The 23,323-nt window shown below is 36.3% G+C and overlaps 1 protein-coding gene across 9 annotated transcripts in view; it reads right to left on the bottom strand.

Annotated features, from left to right (window-relative positions):
• LOC137237929 (uncharacterized) overlaps positions 1–23,323 on the bottom strand; it is a 636,630-nt gene that overhangs the window by 114,584 nt on the left and 498,723 nt on the right. The gene's annotated exons all lie outside the window — the stretch shown is intronic.

Here is a 23,323-nt window from a genome sequence, read left to right as displayed (position 1 = left end):
CGATAGCTTCCAAAATAACTTGACTTCACCATAATGGGGACGTCGATTATAACGTTTTATATTTTAATGGTGTGCGTCCAAGCGTATTTGTTCATACGATGAACTAATGCCATCCTGCATCACTAAGGAACTAAAATCATTGCATAACAAAAAGTCATGTTACTTTAAATTATATAAGAAGGCTGGTTTACATTCGCATTACATTCGTTATGCTAAACTGTGTCATAATTATTTTGAACTTAATAAAAAGCGCTATAAAACTTACTTCTGTAAAATGAGAAAGAAAATTATTTGCAAGGCGTTATATGGTTTGTAAATTCTAAACGTAGGACAAAGGGTTTTCATTATGCTATGAAGTTTAAAGATAACATTTTTTACTATTCCATTAAGACTGCTTCGCCTGACAAATATCCTTATAAACTGCATCTAAGTAACTCAAACTCTGCTCCACATTTACGACCTGAAGATGTTTTATTGCAACTAAAGACCTTAAAAGAATCTTTTGCATACGGCCCTGATTTAATTCCAAAAAAGTGTGCAGAATATATCTACCAATTTCTTACTATTCTGTTTAACCTCTCCTTAAAGCAGTGGGGGATCCACTGGGGGAGGGGGAGGGAGGGGTTGGGGGAAGTCCAACCACCCCACAAAAGCCATCCATCTCTGTAAATCTGTGACACAGATATCAATTCTACACTCAAACTATTTTTTTCCCCAAATGTGAATGGTTTTTCACGCTAGGAATTTCTTCTCAAAACAATAACATTTTTCTAAAAACAAAAGAAAAACCATTCTAATATATGTACATACATACAAGGAAAATCTCTTCATTATTATAAAAACTCCGACCAATTTGTAGGAAAATTAAAAAGGAGTACCACGCAAATTGGAAGACAAGCTCGGACCAAAATCTCTTCGGAAGTTTTCGCACCTAAGTGCAAGGCAGTTCTTATCATAAATTGAGCAAAAATTGTTTTTGCCTATTGCAAAAAGTCCCTCCAATGTTTATCTTCTGAGAAAGTTTTTTTTTTAGTGTTTATTTCATACTTGGCACATTGGTAGTCACGATTTTGCTTACGTGTGTCGAATAAACATCTGGCTTAGAGATACCATGTCAAAGTCAATGGTAGGGGCATTCCATGGAAAATCCTTAATTTTCGCCGATTTTCGAATTGCTCTCCTTTTTAATTTTCCATGCTAATATATTTGAAATGTGTACTTAAGTGGAAAATTTTAAAATTAGTATTAGCTTGAAAAAAAAATCAAATTAAATAAAAAATTGGTGTAGCAAATTTAATTGAAAAATCAAATAGTTTTCAAAAACTCCTGAAAAAATGAACATTTTATTTCTGTACATAGACTAAGTCTGTACCTGGAATATGTACATGAATATAAGTAAACTTTAGTAAATTTCCAGAAGAGACTTTAGACCTAGTTTCTCTCCTAATTTACGTCGTGCTCCTTTTAATTTTTCCTACAAATTGTTGGGACTGGTCCTATAGATAAATTTTCACTGAGAAATTTTTTATTGATGAAATACACTCGAAATCACTGCCGAGGGGCGACTCCGCTTAGAAAAAGTTTTCTAATTGAGAAAACTTGGTTCTGAGTTTTTAAAGTTGCTTTGCCCGTGGCTTGGACCCAGGATTTTTGGACGAGGCGGAGCACGCTACAATATATAGTGTAGGAGAAATCGAAATTTGAATGGTGCACATGTGTCCCGTAAAAACAAATTATTTTTAAACATAATTTTTTTCGAATAAACGTTTTTAAATTTTGTTTGTTATTTTAACAACTACTAACAAATATGTTTGCTTTTGTTTTTTGTTACTATAATAATAATATTTAATAATTTCGCTAAAGTTTCACTTGAACTACTGGTGTCCCGTACAAACGGAGGCTTTTTGCGATTTTTTACGCACATATACAAATATTTTAAGAGCAGATTTCTATTTTTATTTGCACATTTACCATACAATCCTAATGCACTTAAATCTTTTTCTGATAAAGTTATAGTTTTTCTTTAGTTGAGACCTAAAAATGAAAAAAAATCTGTACGATTTGTCCCGTACCAACCGTGGAATGCTCCAGGGGCAATTATTGTGAAGAGCGGCATTAATAAAGACTTAGATGACTTCACTATAGAATCTGAGCACTCTTTGAACATTAGTTATCATATCGCCCTTTTCGTTCTGGCAGAAATTTGACCCGGGTTTGAAACCTTTCGTCTTTCGCCGAATTTTCGGTAATATTTTTATGCCATGTAGTTTTGTGGATTTTTAAATGTTTAAACTTTGAGCTGGATATGAAAATATTTCGGGAAATAGCGAAGTCGATGAACCTCACTCCATTTATTATTATCTGAAATCGTTGTGTAAATGTAATTTTGTGAACAATATAAATTTTTTCATCGCCTAATATATGAAAAGAAGCGGTACAGGTTACAGATTTGTATTCGTGTTCTATATGTGCATTTTTCATTTTAATATAGAAAGTAGGCGTGGGAACCGATTTTGTGATTCTTGTCTAGGGCAATTATCTTTTGAAAAGTATAGACGGTTATAAATAATATCACGACATCTTTAACCGTTTTTTAAGATGATGCAAAGATTTTCGAGTGACCTTAGTAGGCGTCGCCACTACTTTTTTCAAGATAGTCGTTCACTCCAAAAATCGACACTGATGATGGCACAATGCCGAAACCGGTTTGTCTCACCAAATTTGACAAGGGATGGCGAAAAATCGTTGCAACGTCATTTATCCACCCTGTCGGAACATCCACAAAACAAAATAAGTTGATCATATAAAATTTTAGCAGTGTAACCCTATAAATGGCGGAAATGTCTCGTAAAATATTGCATTATCACAGCATTATATTTCATTTTGAAATAGTATTTATTTTTTACAAGAGTATTAGTCGCGGTCAAAAAAATTGGTATGTTGCATTTGCTTACAATACATTTCTTTAAATGATAGTTATTGCAAAAAAAAAAACAACTTGTGATGATGACCCCACGGACAAATCTGCTGACGAATAGACCGATGAATGGATGAGCAAAGCTAACATAAATTTTTTTTTTCATTTGAGCCTACCCATTTTTCCGGTTGACATAAGTAGGAAATAAAACAAATCGCTAGGTGCTACCACGAATTAAGACGATAGTGGTTACAGAAAAAAGTGTGAATTTTGTCCCAAGAACTGCTGAAAAAACTATTTGTTAAACATAATTTAGATTATCTTATTGTTACGAATATTAGCAACACTAAGGGGTACTGCCATCTCTAAGCCGATGCTAAGCAGTGACTTGTATGCACATCAATAATTCAATCATTATGTCTACACGTAGGTACGTACACACAGCAGAGAAGCAACGCAGAAACACATGCAAATGTCTTATCTGAGATGCTCCCAAAAGTATGCAATTATAATTGTGGAAGCATCGCTCACAAATACACGCGCATATGAGATCTACACACGTGCATTTGTAGTTATAATTATATACCAGTAACTAAGTAAATTCGGGAAGCGCTTAGAAGATGCAACGAGGAAATCACACAGTATAAAAGCAGCAACAGTAGAGGCGCGACAATCAGTTTTGATTTAAGACGAATCTGGCGAGCAATAGTAGTATTATTGTGAAGAACTTTAATAAAGGCCATTTTGCATTACCGAATAGCGGTGCTACTTACTCAACAGTTTAGTGATTAGAACGTTAGTAGAAGATTTGCAAATAAGGGGAATTGCATAAATTCGTTACAATTGGTGTCAGAAGAGGAATTGTTGAAAAAATTCCGAAGATTTTGAATACAACAAGGACATGGCCAAGTGGAGTGAACTGAAGATCCAGCAACTGAAGAAGGAGTTGGAGAGCCGTGGATTGAATACAACCGGTAATAAACTCGAACTTCAGGAACGACTACGAGAGGTAATGGAAGCAGAAAGAATTAACGTGGAAGAGTATGTCTTTCATCTTGATGGCGACGAGAAAACAACAAAAATTGAAGAGAAAAACGAAACATCGCAGACGGTTACGAGCACAGACTTGAACACGATTTTAGCTGCAATATCTGCTAATACACCGACAGTGTCATCTCAACTGGCAGAACAGAAGACATATATAGCATCTCAACTAGAATCCCAGGAGACACATATAACATCCAAGATGGAAACTCAACTTGAAGAACAAAAGACATATATAGCATCCCAACTGGCATCACAGGATGCACGTATTTCAGAAATGACGTCGCACGTGTCATCTCAACTGGAAGACCAAAAGACATATATGGTATTTCAATTGGAAGCGTAAGAGGCACGTATATCTGAAATGTCGGCAGAAATTTTGGAACAGGTATCATCAAAACTGGAAGCGCAAGATGCAAAAATGGCGCAATTTCAGGCAGAAGCCGATGATTTGAAAGGTCGTATGGAGCAGTTACAACTAAATCGCCCAGCGATTTCAGCGAGTAGTCCAAAGGTAAAAACACCATCCTTAGACGGTTCTGTTCCTTTCCAGGTCTTTAAGCTACAGTTTGAGAAGACCGCAGCAGTGAACAACTGGAATGTTGAAGATAAAGTTGCTGCACTGTTCATAGGGTTGAAAGGGCCTGCAGCTGAGATTTTACAAACCATTCCAGAGGGCGAACGGAACTGTTATGAAGCATTGATGGGCGCTCTAGAGAGAGGAAACAGAACTGAACATAGGATACAGATATACCAAATGGAGTTACTGAACCGCTTCCAGAAGCCTGGTGAGACGTTGCAAGAGTTTGCTTCGGATGTTGAAAGGCTGGCATATTTAGCGAATGCGGACGCACCCCGAAAGGGTAAAGATTCAGAGTTTTATAAATGTCATACGGGACGTCGAAACAAAGCGAGCTACATACGCAAACCCAAAGCCAACTTTCGCAGAAACGGTATCACATGCTCTGATTCAGGAAAAGCGGCGCTTCTGTGTAAGCCAGTTTTCAAAGCACGCCGTGTGGAAGTAGGAAGGCCAGAGTAGGTAGACGCAATATTGGAGGGATGAGCAAGAGCGCTTAAGATGTAGAGATCGAGAGCTAGCTCCAGCTATTTAATGTCCTGTGATATCTGTGTCGCAAATTGGTAGAAAATCGAGCAGTCTTACCGTCAAAGGGAATGTGGATGGCAAAAACGTGTACTGACTGTCGATACGGGCGCATCTCATTCCTTGATCCGATCTTATTTGGTCAACAGGAGAATAAAGCCATTACCTGGAGCAGGATTGCGTACGATTTCTGGCGAGTTTAACCAAGTTCAGGGAGAAGTGGTATGTGAAGTCTTAATTGGGAAGGTCATGGTTCTACACAAATTCATTGTAGCGGAGATTATTGATGAAGTCATATTGGGAGTGGACTTCTTAGTTGACCATGACATCAGGATCGAGATGCAGAGAAGGATTATACGTTATAAGAACCAGGATATACCACTTAACTTCAGTTTGACGAAAGGGTTCAGTAGTAATCGAGTACTGGTGGAGAAGACTCGACAAAGACCACGAAAGTCAAAGGCAAAAGTTGATGGATCGAATGCGCCAAATAAAGCAAAATCAAAAGTACCTGTGGGAGAAACACTGGCATTGACAAAAACAAATGGACGCACAAAAACGAAGGAACGAATTTTCCAGAAAGAATGCAAGGGTGGTTTCAAGCCAGCGCGCACTACTGTTAAGAAACGTCAAGACGATACTGATGATACAAAGTCAATCCGTCAAGATCAAGCTCTGCGAAGTAGTTCTTCATTGGCCAAAGAACAGTGTGTGAGGGAGCGGCCAAGGTTAATGAGTAGTAAGATGAAACACTGGCATGACAGGAACTTTAATTCGGAAGGTTTCTTGGAGGAAGATATGGTACTGCTATACAACCCTCACCGGCGGAAAGGCGTTCCATCCAAATATCGGTGCAGTTGGGAAGGCCCGCGCAGAGTTGTGAAGAGGATCAGTGATGTCATCTATCGCATACAAACAATTGGGAAACCACGAAATAGAAGAGTGGTTCATTTGGGGAGGCTAGCAGCGGTTATATCGAGAGATTTGTCTGATCGGGACGATCAGACTTAGGTGGAGGGCAGTGTTAGGAATATTAGCAACACTAAGGGGTACTGCCATCTCTAAGCCGATGTTAAGCAGAGGCTTGTATGCACATCAATAATTCAATGATTATGTCTACACATAGGTACGTACACACAGCAGAGAAGCAACGCACAAACACATGCAGATATCTTATCTGAGATGCTCCCAAAAGTATGCAATTATAATTATGGAAGTATCGCTCACAAATACACGCGCATATGAGATCTACACACGTGCATCTGTAGTTATAATTATATACCAGTAACTAAGTAAATTCTGGAAGCGCCTAGAAGATGCAACGAGGAAATCACACTGTAAAAAGCAGCAACAGTAGAGGCGCGACAATCAGTTTTGATTTAAGACGCATCTGGCGAGCAATAGTAGTATTGTTGTGAAGAACTTTAATAAAGGCCATTTTGCATTATTGAATAGTGGTGTTATTTATTCAACAGTTTAGTGATTCGAACGTTAGTAGAAGATTTGCAAATAAGGGGAATTGCAGTAAATTCGTTACATTATATATATATATGAAATACTCGCGACACAGTGTTTGTCATTGAACTGCTTCGAAACGGGCGATTTTAATAAAATTTTGTGAGTGGGTTTGAGAATCGGATCTTATCTATTTTTCTTACACCAAAATGGTAAGGGTGGTCCACGTCTTAAGTTGTTTTCTGTACAAATGTTTTTTTTTTATGAAACAGCATTCGAAAATACATACTACCCTCTGGAACTGGGACTGGAAGTGGGAATAATGGATGGCGAAGAATTAAAATAACTAAAGAGAAGAAAAACGAGGGAAGGAGTAAGAGCTGAGAAAGTAATAGAATCTGACGAAGATAGAGAGATAGGTATAAATAGAGCGGTAGATGTAGAAGGAAGGGGAGCTTGCGATGATAAAAGAAGGGATGGAAAAGTCGGAGAGGGAGAAAGAGACGCAGAGAGGGGAGTGAATAAAAGAACGTGAAAAAAGAATAAAACTGAAATTAGCAAAGAAAGCAACTACAACACAATAGCCCAATGATTAGGATATTGTGATTTCACCAATTTAATCGTGGTTGAATAACAATTATTATTTACCGGTACTAAGCTCACTAATTCTTAAAAATCTTATTTTATTTGCCTAAGCAAATTTGTACAAGACACCATTGTCTAATTTTCAGCTGTGCTTAAATAAATATTTTCCCGAGTTTAAGTGACTATTATTAATTGTTAAATTATGTCTACATTGCAAGTTTCGTGAGCTAAGATCCTATACATCTTATATTTGAATCTACACTTTTTCCACTATATTTCACGTTTTTATACCTCTCTTGAAAATGAATTTGTGGTTTTAGTCTGTCACGAATCCCGAAATTGTAAATCCCGAAATGATCAGGATGACGAGCTGAGTTTATTTAGCCTTGTCCGTCTCTCCGTCCGTCTGTCTGTCTGTTTGAACCCAAACTAGTCCCCAAATTTTTGAGATATCTCGGGGGAAGGGATTGGCGAGCTGGTATATTTGGGTGACCATTTAATCATTTGGGTTTGATGTTGAATGAGGACAAAGCGAAGTACCTGCTCTCATCGAGCAAAGAGTCAGCGCATATGCGCCTTGTCAACCACGCTACTGTTGGCAGCCATAATTTCGAAATAGTAAAAGACTTCGTTTATTTGGGAAACAGCATCAGTGCTAACAACAACATAAGCTCTGAAATCCAGCGAAGAATAACTCTTGCCTATAAATGCTGCTTTGGACTAGGTAGACAATTGAAAAGTAAAGTCACTTATCGTACCCGTCCTGCTATATGCTGCAGAAGCATGGACCATGACAACATCAGATGAAGCGGCTCTGGGAGTGTTCGAGAGAAAAGTTTGTCGAAAGATTTATGGATCTCTACGCATTGGCGATGGTGAGTACCGAAGAAGATTTAACGATGAGCTGTATGAGCTCTACGTAGACATCAACATTGTCCAGCGCATTAAAACGCAGCGGCTGCGCTGGCTAGGTCATGTTATGCGAATGAAAGATGACGCTCCAGCCAAGAAAGTGTTTCTATCGGAACCCGCATATGGAAGCAGAGATAGAGGGTGGAAAACGATTTAAAATGCCTTGGTGTGACCAATTGGAGCCGGTTGGCAGATAAAAGAAGCGACTGGCGCACCTTCTTGGGTGGCCATAACCGTTTAAACGGTTAAGCGCCAAAAAAGTAAGTAAGCAAGTAAGTAAAATTTTTAGTCCTACTACTTGATTTAAGTCCAAGTATGTACATATATATGTATGCATGTATGTTGGTAAATTAACGAACGGCTTTTTCGGTCATTGTTATATGCAAAGTTTAGTAGCCCAAAAACTCGCTAAAATATAATGCCAAGTACTTGAATATATTCTTAATCTGTATGTGACTACATCTTTTAAATATTTGTGCATTTAGTAGTACAAAACAGTGCAGAGTTTTCGAACTCCATATACCTGTACATATCTAAAACCTATTATAAATAAAGTACAATGTCGTTAAGTCTCGGTTTACATTTTTATTACTTCGTATTAAATTTTACCGACACTTTGCTTAACATGACTTTTCTATTATTTGCACGTTTCACATGTTTCGCATTTTTTTGGATTTTAAAATTGAGTACACGTTCAAAGTCAATCATCCATGAACAATAAATTAACGTGACATCAAATTGCACTAAAACATGATGTCCATCATTCATAAAGCACATTCAATATGCACATATGTATATATGTATATATTACTATATATTGATGTTGGCAACAACCGGCATGAGAGAAGTCAAATAAAAAATTTGGTGGGGCGCGGACATCAAAATATGTTGGTGGAAAAAATTTCGAAAAAGGGAGTGTCTATTTTGAGGAATAATTTCCTTGAACTCAGGAAAAGTTTGTTATCTAACATATTGTAGACGAGTTATCGATTTGCCATCGAAGTGCTATAGAGTTACTATCAATAACAAAGTTATCATAGAATTAGCGATTTATAGATTTTTTAACGAAAAGTTATCGATATGTTATCGAAAAGTTGGTGATTTTTAGTTGGAGTGATACCAATATGTTATCGCCATGTTATCGATTTTTTATCGAAAAACATTTAATTTTTTATTGAAAAGTTATCGACTGTTTATCGAAAAGTTATCCAAAAATATCGATTTGCTATCGATAATGTATTTATTTGTTATCTGTGTCTTATCGAAAAAATATCGATGCATTATGGAAAAGTTACTGAGCCTTTATCGATATATTGACGAAAATTTATCGATTTGTCATCAAAAAGTTATCGATTTATTATCGGAAGGATATCGATTTGATATCGGGTCCCAACAAAGTTATTTTCGGCATGTTGTAGATGTATTATCGACGAATTATTGCTGAAGCAAATACCGATAGAATTTGAATATAAAATTGATGACAAAAATTTAACCTATCGATAACAAGCCGATATGAAACCAAAAAGTCGATGACTCAAAGATAATAAGCCGACAACCAATAGCCGCACTTTTCTTTTGTTATTTCATTGCATTTTTATGGGTTCTCCGAGCTTTAGTTTGAAGTTTCAAATTTGTAGCTCAACGGGAAATATCCTGAAACTGTTAGGAATCTTTCCCCATATTCAATGCATTGTCATTGGGTCTTGAACAAAGTGTAAGATGTTAAGTTTACAGCTCTGTTGGAAGTATGTCAAAAGTTGATCGCAAAGCACCTAGCGAAACTGTTAGCCCTACCTCACCGCTAGTTAATTAAAGACAGATTCCTAAGTTCTAAATCTCGTATAAATTTTTTAATTATCTACACCTGTTCTCCATATAGCGGACATTTTTTTCTTCTTTTGTTGCACTGTCACCAGTGTTGCTATTGTGGTGCTTTTGGAGTCAGATCTAGCCACTCTTTTTGCGTTTAGCTACACAAATTCGGATTTAGCCCCGAGCTCTTTTTTTAAAACGTTGGTCTTTTTTAGCTCCAAATGAATACCCTGAACTGCCTACTTTTTCTCGTAGTCAATAAGAGTTTGTTGTTCATTTAACAGAATTAAACAAATATGAAAATAACAAGTAAAGGTGTCGAAGTTCGGGTGTAACTGAACATTATATACTCAGCGTGAGCTTCAATTGTACATTTCATTTCAGATAAATTACTTTTTTACATAACACGTGGCACCGCCCGTTTAACAGAAAAATATCTCCCCATTTCCTCTTACAGTAAAACTTGATAAGTGAAATATCATTGATTCAAAACTATTTTTTGCTAAGTTATAGCTAATTATTCTAGCCTACGACCCTTTTAAACTTGTTTTATATCTAAGTTGTCGTGGTCTTTAACCGATCTCGTCTATTTTTTCCAGAAATATTTCCTGCTATAGGGGAAATTTGTGTACCCAATTTTGTTACGATATGTAAATTTTTCTTCGAGTTATGGCTCCCGAAACATAGAAAATTGCTTAGTCATAAAAGGGGCGGTGCCACGCCCATTTTTTAAAATTTGAAGTTTTTCCCTTTATTGTTATAAATCCACTTGGGAAATGAAACACCATTGATATACAGCTGTTTTTTGTAAAGATATAGCTTATTTCATTCGTCCACGACTCTTTACAAAATCTTTTATATAAAAGTGGCCGTGGTCCTTAACCGATTTCGTTAATTTTTCTTCAAAGCATTCCCTGTAGTAAAGGCAACCCTTTCTGCCGAATTTTGTTACGATAGGTCTAACGATTTTTTATTTATTATTAATAATATTTGTAAAATTGATTTTATCACAAGTGGGCAGTGCCATGCCCATTTAAAAATTTTTTTTCAAATTTTTATCAAAAGTCTCAATATCAGTGCACACGTCAAATTTCAACATTCTAGGTGTATTATTTACTAAATAATCAGGTTTTTTGTGTTTTCCAAAATGTTTTATATATAAAAAGTGGGCGTGATTATCATCCGATTTCACTCATTTTCAATACCAATCTAGTCTAGCTCGTGTACCAAATTTGGTGAATCTATTGGATTTTTTGCAACCTGTGTTCATGTAAATATTTGGTGATTCTGCTGGCTCAAGGTCTTTTTAATAAATGAGACACATAGGTTTTTTCCGATATATTTCGGTTACACTACGGTAACCGTCCTCAGGGAACTACAAACGTAAAAAAATTTTTATTAATAAATAAAACCAAAACCTTTACAATAACATTAATTAAAAATATCACATACATTTTTTACACGTCCTTCCGCCGTGAGGTGGAGTTTGGTAGAAGGAGTTTTGGTGAAGATATCTCAATATTTACTCAAGTTATCGTGTTAACGGACAAACGGATAGACGTACGTATGGACAGATAGACGGACATGGCTCAATCAAATTTTTTTTCGATACTGATGATTTTGATATATGGAAGTCTATATCTATCTCGATTCCTTTATACCTGTACAACCAACCGTTATCCAATCAAAGTTAATATACCCTGTGTGCAAAGCACGCTGAGTATAAAAAAAATATTGGATACACTTAAATATACGTAAATAGGGCTCTAAATTGTGTTCAAAGTTTTAGGGGTCTGAATTATCAGGAAGTCACTTAAAATATTCGTAATAAAATCCGCAAAACTCTTGCTGGCAGCATTTGAGGTAAAGACAAAGAAACGATCACTACGACTTACAAAGCAATTGATCTCCAAGACCAAAGGTTCCTCACTGAAAGAAACTGCAGGTTTGCCAAAAAACACTACTTTTAGAACCGCTACGGGCTGTCTTCTTATGTATCCAGAATACAACCTACACGGTGAGGCGAGCGTACGCCCCATTTGGAATGGCTGAATAACAGTTTCTGTTGAATACACTGAAATCTGGGCATAAATCTGATTAAATACCAGAACCGTTTATTTTATTTATTTATTTCCTACAGCTTATACTAAGCCTAGCTTATACCTATATATAGTAATTAATATATAATCTAATTAAAGTAATTTATATGCATCTATTGACTGCCCAAATGGAGTGAAAGATGGGTAGCAGACGAATGACACCAATGCAAGGATTTTACCAGTTGTATCTGAAGTTGATAACGTACTTAAAGTGCGAAGGCAACATCTGAACGGCGATGCACTCATTTGGTTGAATGATGCGTTACAGTATGAGCTTCCGCTACTTTTTGCGTATGTGGGAAGGCTTCCTAGTGCCACCTTAAGAAGCCCAGTGTAAGCATTATGAGGAAATAAGGCACCTGAGAATACAGCCGTATGTAAAAGAAACTCCTCAAAAAGGCGTTGGTCCTCTCCACCAGGAATTTCCCGGCGAATCCCGTTCATAAAGATAAATACCCTGAGCTCACAGAAAAGGAAAACATTCTCCCTAGGAGACGCGCGCCACTCTAGCTCAACTTCGATCTGGATATCTGGAATCAACCCTGACATACATAATGTATGTCCTGCTTGCAATGTGTCCACACATGATACCAGCCATTTCTTAAATTTCAGTGTGGAACTAACGCCTGTTACACCCCTCTCACTCTGGTAGACCCCTGTTGAAACTGCAAGTTTCCGCGGACTCCGTTAGATGATATTGATGACAATTTGTGAGTGGTCGCAATTATGGCATGGGGTAAAGCATTGCTACAACAACAACAACATTATCCCGCGGCGCAAGCACACCCTATTACACATCGATATTTTGATATATTAATTATTCAGTTTATCTCTTCTTCCTCCGAAACTTGGACTTTCGGAAAGCGAGTTAAACTTAATAGACCATTTTATGTACATAAAAAGTATATATGTGAAAACTTTCCACTTAATGAATCCTAAATCTTCCACTTAATGAGTCTGAAATCTTGAAGATGCATGGCAATACCGATACTGAATGTACGCACAATAGGCTTATAAGTAAGCACTCTTCCTTTTAATTATTTTCCTTTGTAGCCTTCTGCATGGTCAGCATAATAGATAGCCTGAGGCGCATCATTTGTTAGTATAAATTCACACTTTCATATATAATGTTTACACATATACATATGTATCTATATGTAAATACTTTAGTTCTATAATGGATGCTGTAATTATGTACCATGGTTGGTGATCACGTAAATATATTTACTTTGGCATTTTGCAGCAGAAAAGCTTAAGAGTTTGCATGTGAGACTCACGCTTGGCTGTTTTTTGCAATATTCTCTTACAGCTAAGTACTCTACGGCACTTCAAAAACTCAACTAGCACTACTCAAGCTTTGCCAGGAAAAGCAAATACTTAACTAAATGAAATGTGGACAATGCAGTTGTTTGTTTAAGGAAATGTGTATGGATGTATGAATACGTGAATACTTAGAACAGTTTGCCAAATAATTTAAGAAAAGGAAACGAAAAATAAAATATGCAAATTTACGAATACAATAATGGCTAACAACAGCGTAGATTTACCATATTTAAGATCTATTCGATCTTCATTATCCTCTCATATTAGGAATAGGAATAAGAATAAGATTAGGCATAGGAATAGGTATAAGAACAGGAATATGAATATTAATAGAAATAGGAATAGGGATAATAGCAGGGATAAGTATAGGTATACTAATGGGAATAGAAATAGGAATAGAAAAAGTAAAAGGAATAAGAATAAGAATAGGAATGGGAACAGGATTAGGAACAGGAATGGGAATAGGAGTGGGAAAAAGAAAATGAATTGGAGCAGGAATAAGAATAACTAAAATAATCAAATGCAAGGATCGACAATCTCCACCACACAATACGAGGAAAAATAAAAGGAACTACGAAAAGGATAGGAACAGAAATAACAATATGTAATAGGAATAGGACAAGAAATGAGAGATGAACGAAGATAAGAAAAGGCGGAAAGGGACGGTGAAGGGTGGCCAAAGTAAAGGTTAAATTAGGTTATATTGAAGTGGATACCACATGCATGTATATTTCAGTCTCAGGAGGCCACTGTCAGGTGGTCCGTTGTGATACCACGAGGAGGCGTCACTATCCATGAATTTCCAATCATTTTTAGGATCTGATTAAGGCTACCAAGTTGATTTGATGTCATACGCATGGTAACCTGTACTATCACTTTATCTGCCTTGCAGCTGCCTTTCGGAGTCAGCATAAAAAATGTCTCGCTAATTTGTAGGCAAAATTTAAGAGGAGCACGACATATATTGGAAACAAAAAAGCTTGGCCCAAAAAACCGTACTCCTACACGTATGACAGTTGAAGGCGTGATGAGAACACTTGAAGATTTTTTTAGCCAGGTTTTCTTAGATATCGGTACCCTGGAATTTGTATACATCCTTCTTTGGCTTGGACGGTGTATGTAGTCTTTTGGTATTAGCTTTCAAGTGGCAAAGGGTTTATCTAAGCGTTCTTTGCCAAAATAATCTGCTTGACCTCTCTACCAACAAGTTCGCCTCCAAAGCAGTTGCTGTCAATGATCATGTGTCCCGTGTTATTCATGTCATGTTTACACGGTTTTGATGGGGCTACTTCCACGGATAGCAGATTGCCTGAAAGTCACTAGAATGAGCATGTAGTTCCAGCCCCACTCTTCAGTTAAGAATCATGCGCGTATATGGCAACGCTGCCATCAGAAGCGAAACACTAATCACCTTGAGTTTCAATTGTACGGTTCGTTTCAGATAAACTACTTTTTCGAAATTTGTTACGAGGTATTTAGTTTTCTTTTTTTGAGGCTTTAGAAATGTTGTGTAATGCTAGATCGGAATAGGGGCGTGGCACCTCCCATTAAAAATATAAATTTCGCCGAATATTCTTTTACAATAAAACTTGGCAAGTGAAATATCATAGATACAAAACTATTTTTCGCTAAGATATACCTTATTTTATTCATCCACGAGCCTTTTAAAAATATTTTACATTAAAGTGGATCTGGTCCTTAACCGAATTCGCTAACTTTTCTTCGAAGCATTCTTTATTTAAAGGTAACCTCTCTGTCGAAATTTGTTATGATAGGTTTTACCGTTTTTGATTTATGATTAATAATAATTGTAAAATTGATTTTGAAACAAATGGGCGGTGCCACACCCATTTTCAAAATAGTTTTAAAATTGTTATCAAGAATCTGCAATTACTGGCATATGCTGATGACATTGATATCATCGGCCTAAACACCCGCGCTGTTAGTTCTGCTTACTCCAAGCTGGAAAAAGAAGCGGTAAAGATGGGTTTGATGGTGAATGAGGACAAAACGAAGTACCTGCTGTCATCGAGCAAAGAGTCAGCGCATATGCGCCTTGGCAACCACGCTACTGTTGGCAGCCATAATTTCGAAATAGTAAAAGACTTCGTTTATTTGGGAACCAGCATCAACACTAGTAACAACATCAGCACTGAAATCCAGCGAAGAATCAATCTTGCCAATAAATGCTACTTTGGACTAGGTAGGCAATTGAAAAGTAAAGTCCTCTCTCGGCGAACGAAAATCATACTCTACAAGTCACTTATCGTACCCGTCCTGCTATATGGGGCAGAAGCATGGACCATGACAACAGCAGATGAAGCGGCTTTGGGAGTGTTCGAGAGAAAAGTTCTTCGAAAGATTTATGGACCTCTACGCGTTGGCGATGGCGAGTACCGAAGAAGATTTAATGGTGAGCTGTACGAGCTATACGCAGACGCGAATTAAAGCGCAGCGGCTGCGCTGGCTAGGCCATGTTATGCGAATGAAAGATGATGCTCCGGCCAAGAAAGTGTTTCTTTCGGAACCCGCCTATGGAAGCAGAGGTAGAGGGTGGCCCCCACTCTGTTGGAAGGACCAGGTGGAAAACGATTTAAACTCCCTTGGTGTGACCAATTGCCGCCGGTTGGCGGAGCGAAGGAGCGACTGCCGCGCCTTGTTGGACGGCCATAACCGTTTAGACGGTTAAGCGCCAATTAAGTAAGTAAGTGGGTGTATTTTTATTTAATAATAAGGTTTTTTGTGTTTTCCAAAATTTCATATATGTAAAACATGAGCGTGGTTATCAGCCGATTTCGCTCATTTTATAAAGCGATGGGAGATGAGTGCCAAGGAATCCATAAACCAAATTTCTATGAGATATCTCAATATTTAATCAAGCTATCGTGTGTATAGATAGACGGACGAATATCCTTTTTTTCATCCTGAGAATTTTGATATATGAAAGTCTATATTTATCTGTGCTAAGCACGCTGAGTATAATAAAAAACTGAATTATACACAAACTGTTAATATATATATGCGTTAATAAATGCTGGTTCCCATGACTCACCCCCTAAATATTCTTAGTTGGTACTAATATTACATCCAGAGAATGAGAAAATTGTACTCATACCGCCAAAACCCCCTAATTGACTTCTATGACAAAAAATAGTACGTCCAATTGCTTCAAAGAAAGAATATGAGGTGGAAAATAGTAAATTGGAAGTGAAGTAATTCCTTGAAACCAACCGAAATTGAAACGAAATTAAAAAAACAGTATTCTAAGAAATATTCATTTGTTTAATGTCTGAGAAAGCAAAGTCTTAACTTAAATTAAAAAGATAAAGGTTAGAGGAAAAGCAACCTTGAACTACTGATTCCTCTTTATTAAGCCCACAGTTATACCATAAACTTGTTCGCATTCATCATTCATTGCTTACATAAACACCTACACAAATCGCAAAGAAAAAATATGTAAAATATCCACGAAAAAAAAAAATTAAAAACTAAGCAAAAGTTTTGCTTTTGTAGAAATTTACTATGCAGTCAAAGCGTTTCATCTGGCTGCGGCTGAAGCTTTTAGGTTTCTTTTGCTTATTTGCTCACATTCTGTTTCCTTTGATTTTCCTTGCTCATCCTGTTTATGATGCTAATAACATATTGACAACTACATATACACACACACAGCACGTTTGTCTTGGCCATTCATCTAAGTTGGTTGCTAGACCGTTTGGCTGAACTGGCAACTTTTTACACTCGAGCACAATGTCAAAAGTCAAATGTGCATTAAAATAATTGCACTTATTTAGTCGCACTTTAAAAGAAAAAAAAAGTAGAAATAAAAAAATTCTTTTTAAGAATAAAAGTCTGTAAAAGAGAAACGAAAATGGAAAATACATGAATGTTGGCGAAGTGTAGATGTTTATATGTGAAGTGTAGCATAAATTACAAAAAGGCGTAAGCGAAGTAATCTGCAGCAGACAAGTTGGTGGCCGCCATGGTATGGTGGTTCTTAAGCGCGGAGATCTAAAACCGCTCAGCTACAGAGAAACTCATCAGCTGAGAAATATAGATTCACAAAATACAATAGACTAAAAGTATAAATATAATTTTTTAATTATTAAGAGAAGATAGAACAGTTTTTTTTATAGAAAGAGCGAGTCCGAAACATCAATTACTCTGGAGTGAGAGTTACAACCTTCACACAAACCTAGAAAAGGTTCGTGTAGTTGGAAATTGCTTCTGCATTGTTTAACAATTATAGGTTTATTATAATGCCTTGAAACTCGGCATGGAACATTCAAGTTTACTTCGTTCAAAAGAAATGGGCTTGAAATCGATCCATTTAAAAGTCTAGCCATAAATAGTACATCTAGCATTTCTCTACGACTTGCAAGGGTAGGAAGATTTATTAGTTTTAACCGATTAGTGTAAGGAGGAAGATTATACGGAGAGTCCCATTGAAGATTTCTCAAGGCGAAAAGCAAAAACTGTTTTTGAATTGATTTTAGTCTATCCACATGAACTTGATAACGCGGAATCCAAATTATCGATCCATATTCTAATATCGGCCTCACCAATGATGTAAAAAGGGTTTTTGTAACGTAAGGATCACTAAACCCTTTTGCCCATCTTTTCACAAATGCTAAAACTCCTCTCGCTTTATTGACTGTGGCATTAATATGAGGGTTGAAACTAAGTTTGCAATTTATTGCAACTCCCATGTCGACAAAAACATCAACGCTCTCCAGAGTTTGGCCATTAATTGTGTAGGAAGCTGGCTGTATGTTCCCACGTGAAAAACACATGGATTTACATTTTTCTATGTTGAGAGGTATAAAATTCACATTACACCAAGTAACTAAACGATTTAAATCCGCCTGGAGTACAGAACGTTCTTCAACCGACGCGTATGACTTAAAAAGTTTTACGTCGTCGGCATACATTAAAATTTTAGAATATTTTATAGTTGTGGAGACATCGTTTATAAAGTTCAAAAACAGAATAGGACCGAGATGGCTGCCCTGAGGCACACCGGAGGGAATATCTATGACATTCGAACAAATGTGTTTAAAAATGCCTGTTTGAGTTCTACCGCAAAGCTAGGAGGAGATCCAGCGAGTTAGGCCAGGTTGAAAACCAAGCAATTCGAGTTTATAAAAAAGTAATGAGTGGGGTACTTTGTCGAATGCTTTGCTGAAATCAGTGTATATAACGTCGGTATGATGATTGTTTCTAAACCCATTAAAGACGTGAGTTGTAAATTCAAGTAAATTGGTTCTGGTTGATTTGGCTCTACAAAAGCCATGCTGAGAACTATCTATCCATGTAGAAATCGAAAACGTAAGGTGATTAGTAACGATTGCTTCGAAAAGCTTAGGGATAGCGGAGAGCTTTGCTATTCCACGATAGTTTTCAATAGACGACTTGCTTCCTTTTTTGTGGAGTGGGATAAGAAAAGATCCCTTCCAAGCCGTCGGGAAAATGCCATTTTTAAAGAGAGGTTAAACAGATCAGTAAGGGCTGGTAAATGTATTCCGCACATTTTTTAAGAAAACATGTTCGGATCAAATCGGGACCGTATTTGAAGGATTTTTTTAGGGTCTTTAGATGTAGTAGAACATCTACAGGCAACAAATGCGGGGCATATATTGAGTTACTAGAATGGAGCTCATACGGATATTTTGTAGGTGATGAATTTTGTTATGGTTAAAACTTTAAGCTATTTCTTTTTTTAAATAAAGGTCGACGTGGTCGCTAATAAATTTTTCTCAGATTTTAATATAATACTAAGAACTTTAATTCTGCAAAATTGCAAATTGATACTAACAGCTTTTTAATTACGGTGTGAACAATTTTAAATGACTTCCTTAAAATGTGGGCGGTGCCGCGCCCATGCTCCAACATTTTAAAAAAATTGTATTTAGTTTTAAATTTTTATACTTTCCTACATAATCTCACTACTGAGGTGAAATATTATTATATTTTAGTTAGGGTGTTTAATTTTTTGTTGCTATTACATTAAAAAAAATTTTGTTTAAGTGGGTGCGGTCGCCAACCGATTTTGTTAATTTAGTCATATGTATATATAATAGAAGGGACAACCTCCATGCAAATAGTCTTTGACTTTTGATTTAGGGCTTGCAAAATTTTAAATTTTCTACCTCTAAAAGTGGGCTACCGTGGTGTGGTGGTAGCGTGCTCGGCATACCACACCGAAGATCCTGGGTGCATGCCCTGGGCAAGGCAACATCAATATTTTAAGAGCAAGTTTTTTCAACTATAAGACAGTTTTTCTAAGCGGGGTCGCCCCTCGGCAGTTATTTGGCAAGCACGCCGAGTGTATTTCTGACATTAAAAGCTTCTATCTTTTACCTCGCAGGTGCCGTTCGGAGAAGACCTAAAACATGCAGGTCCCGTTCTGCCGATTTGTAGGAAAAAATAAAAAGACCACGACGCTAATTGGAAATGAAGCTCGGCCTAAAAACTCTTCGGAGGCAATGCGTCATACATTTATTTTCAAAGGTGGGCAATACCAAGCCCATTTTACAAAGTTTCTATTTTTCGTCATAAAGTCAACCCCTGTATAAAGTTCCATCAATTTATAGTTATTTCGTATGAATTATAGCATTTTTTCCATATTTCGAAATTTCGACAGAGGTTTTTTTTAAGTGGGGCATGGTCGTCAACCGATTTCGTTTATTTACACAAGGCATATATACAATTTTAGATAACTTTTGTTCCAAAATGCCAACGTAATATCTTTACTTTTTATTACATCCACCGACTGAAATTCCCCATCGTCTTGCGAGTTCGAGTTGATACTTACATCTTGCATGTACAAGAAAATTTGTGTGTATGTATGTGTATCAATTTGAGGGTTCAAATTATATGCGAAACATACCTGCAAAGAAAAGAAATATATTTAAATTATAGTCGGGATGAAAATTTGAATGTTTGTATATATTTCGCACAATAAATCAAAAACAAATACAACTTAAAATCAGTCCAGTCTTATTCTTCTTAACAGTACAAATAGCAGAAAAATATATTCACTATCAATTAATAGCCCTGACGAGATGCACTGAGAAAGAACTTTTATGATTTCTCGTGTTTTTTTTTTTTTTTTTTTTTTGAATCGGCCACCTCGACCTACAAATAAAGAGTTTGGACCAGTTAGAATTTGTAGGAAAAATTAAAAAAGAGCACGGCGCTAATTGGAAGAGAAGCTGGGCCTCTCTCCCTCTCTCTCTCTCTCTTCGGAAGTTATTGCGGCTTACACTAAATTATTTATTTATTTGTTTTGAAAAAAGTTTCACTTTATTTGGTAAACGTTTTATTTAATTTGAAAAAGTCTCGGAACTGATTTAAAAAAAAGTTTTATCAGATTTGAAAAAGTTTCATTTGATTTAAAAAAACTTTATTTAGTTTGAAAAAGTCTCAGAAAAAAAAACCTTATAACTGGAATCGCTCTTTGTATTCAAAATATCTCAAACTGTAAATTTAATAAAAATAAAATAAACAAATTTTAAGCCCTTTCTTTATATAAATGGACAAAAATCAAATATAAAGACATATTCTAGCTAAACTTTGATTTTTAAATTTTGACATAGAAATTAAAAAAATATGTATGAGAAGTAAAAATATAAAAGTATATACAGCGAGAAATTTTTCGCCAAATTTTGGCCATTTTTATACTCAGCTGAGCAGAGCTCACAGAGTATATTAACTCTGATTGGATAACGGTTGTTTGTACAGGTATAAAGGAATCGAGATAGATATAGACTTCCATATATAAAAATCATCAGTATAGAAGAAAAATTTGATTGAGCCATGTCCGTCCATCCATCCGTCCCTTAACACGATAACTTGAGTAAATTTTGAGATATCTTGATGAAATTTGGTATGTAGGTTCCTGGGTACACTTCTCAGATCGCTATTTAAAATTAACGAAATCGGACCATAACCACGCCCACTTTTTCGATATCAAAAATTTCGAAATGCCGAAAAAGTGAGATAATTCATTACCAAAGACGGATAAAGCGATGAAACTTGGTGGCACCGCCCACTTTTAAAAGAAGGTAATTTACAAGTTTTGCAAGCTGTAATTTGGCAGTCGTTGAAGATATCGTTACGAAATTTGGCAGGGACGTTACTCCTATTACTATATGTATGCTTAATAAAAATTAGCAAAATCGGAGAACGACCAAGCCCACTTAAAGAAAAATATTTTTAAAGTCAAATTTTAACAAAAAATTTAATATCTTTACAGTATATAAGTAAATTAAGTCAACATTCAACTCCAGTAATGATATGGTGCAACTAAATACAAAAATAAAAGAAATTTTCAAAATGGGCGTGGAACCGTCCTTTTTCAATTAATTTGTCTAGAATACTTTTAATGCCATAAATCGAACAAAAATTTACCAATCCTTGTGAAATTTGATAGGCATAGATTCTATGACGATAACTGTTTTCTGTAAAAATGGCCGAATTCGGTTGAAGCCACGCCCAGTTTTTATACACAGTCGACCGCCCGTCCTTCCGCTCGGACCTTAACACGATAACTTGAGCAAAAATCGATATCGATAAAGTCCACGTTACTTACATTAGTATTAAAAATGGCCGAAATACGACAATCACCACGCCCACTTTTTCGATATCGAAAATTTCGAAAATGAAAAAAATGCCATAATTCTATACCAAATACGAAAAAGTGGGTGTGACACCTGCCATATTAAGTAGAAGAAAATAGAAAAATTCTGCAAGGCGAAATCGAAATCCCTTGGAATCATGGCAGGAATACTGTTTGTGGTATTACATATATAAATAAATTAGCGGTACCCGACACATTTTGGTCGATATCTCGAAAACGCCTTCAAATATACAACTAAGGGCCACTCCCTTTTAAAACACTCATTAATACCATTAATTTTATACCCATATCGTACAACATACATTATAGAGTCACCTTTGGTACACCTTTATGGCGATATCTTGCAAAGGCGTCCACATAACCACCTTTCATTTGATACCCTATCCTACAAACACATTCTACAGTCACCCCTGATGTACTTTCATGGCGATATCTCGAAAAGGCGCCCACCTATAGAACTATGACCCACTCCCTTCTAAAATACTCTTTAATACCTTCCATTTGATACCCGTGCCATATAAACACATTCCAGGGTTACCCTAGGTTAATTTTCCTACATGGTTATTTTCCCTTATTTTGTCTCCAAAGCTATCAGCTGAGTATGTAATGTTCGGTTACACCCGTACTTAGCCTTCCTTACTTGTTTTATTTTATTTTCTCCTTTTCTTACATTTTTTTTTCTAAATATCTCAGTCCATGGGCCCCCTAGCGAAACTTTTTGTATTGTGGCATCGGCTGTCATTGACCTCTAACTTAAGCTCTAAATTTTTAGCCTATAGCCATCGAAAAGTTACTTAAAACCTGGTTTAAAATTTCTAAATTTGTATCTAATTTTTTGGATCCGTGCACCAACTAACGGAAGTTTTTTTTATCATTTTGTGCCTTTGTCACGGCGTCTTAACCTATCTGTAAAGTTTCATGTTTGTAGCTTAATGAGAAGTTACTTTAAACTCGATCTCAAAGCATCAAATTTCCAAATTCTTATTTAAATATTTCGATCCGTGCGCTCCCTAACGGAATTTTTTCTCCTTTTCTTAAATTTTCTCGGCGTATTATCCTATCTGTGAAGTTTTATAGTTGTAGCTAAATCAGAACTTACATAAAAATCAATCCCAAAATGCCCTGCGTTTCGTACGATTTTTCTAAATTTGTTATCCCGTGAAGAAGTCGAGAAGTTACTTAAAAGGTGGTTTGAAAATTTTCAAATTCTTATCTAATTATTTCGATCCGTGCGCCTTGTAGCGGATCTTTTTCCTTTTTTGCATTGTCACGGTATTCTAACCTACGTGTAAAGTTTCACGTTTGTAGCTTAATGAGAAATTACTTAAAAATCGATTGCAAGGTTTGTATGAAAAGCGGACAAACATTCAACCGACCTAATATAAAGGAAGTAAAAATGGCACGAAACTTCGATTTCTTAATATTTTTAATAA

This window comes from Eurosta solidaginis, chromosome 1, assembly GCF_040869045.1.
Source record: "Eurosta solidaginis isolate ZX-2024a chromosome 1, ASM4086904v1, whole genome shotgun sequence".
In the NCBI taxonomy this organism is placed as follows: Eukaryota; Metazoa; Arthropoda; class Insecta; order Diptera; family Tephritidae; genus Eurosta; species Eurosta solidaginis.
This window is presented reverse-complemented; position numbering and strand designations above follow the sequence as displayed.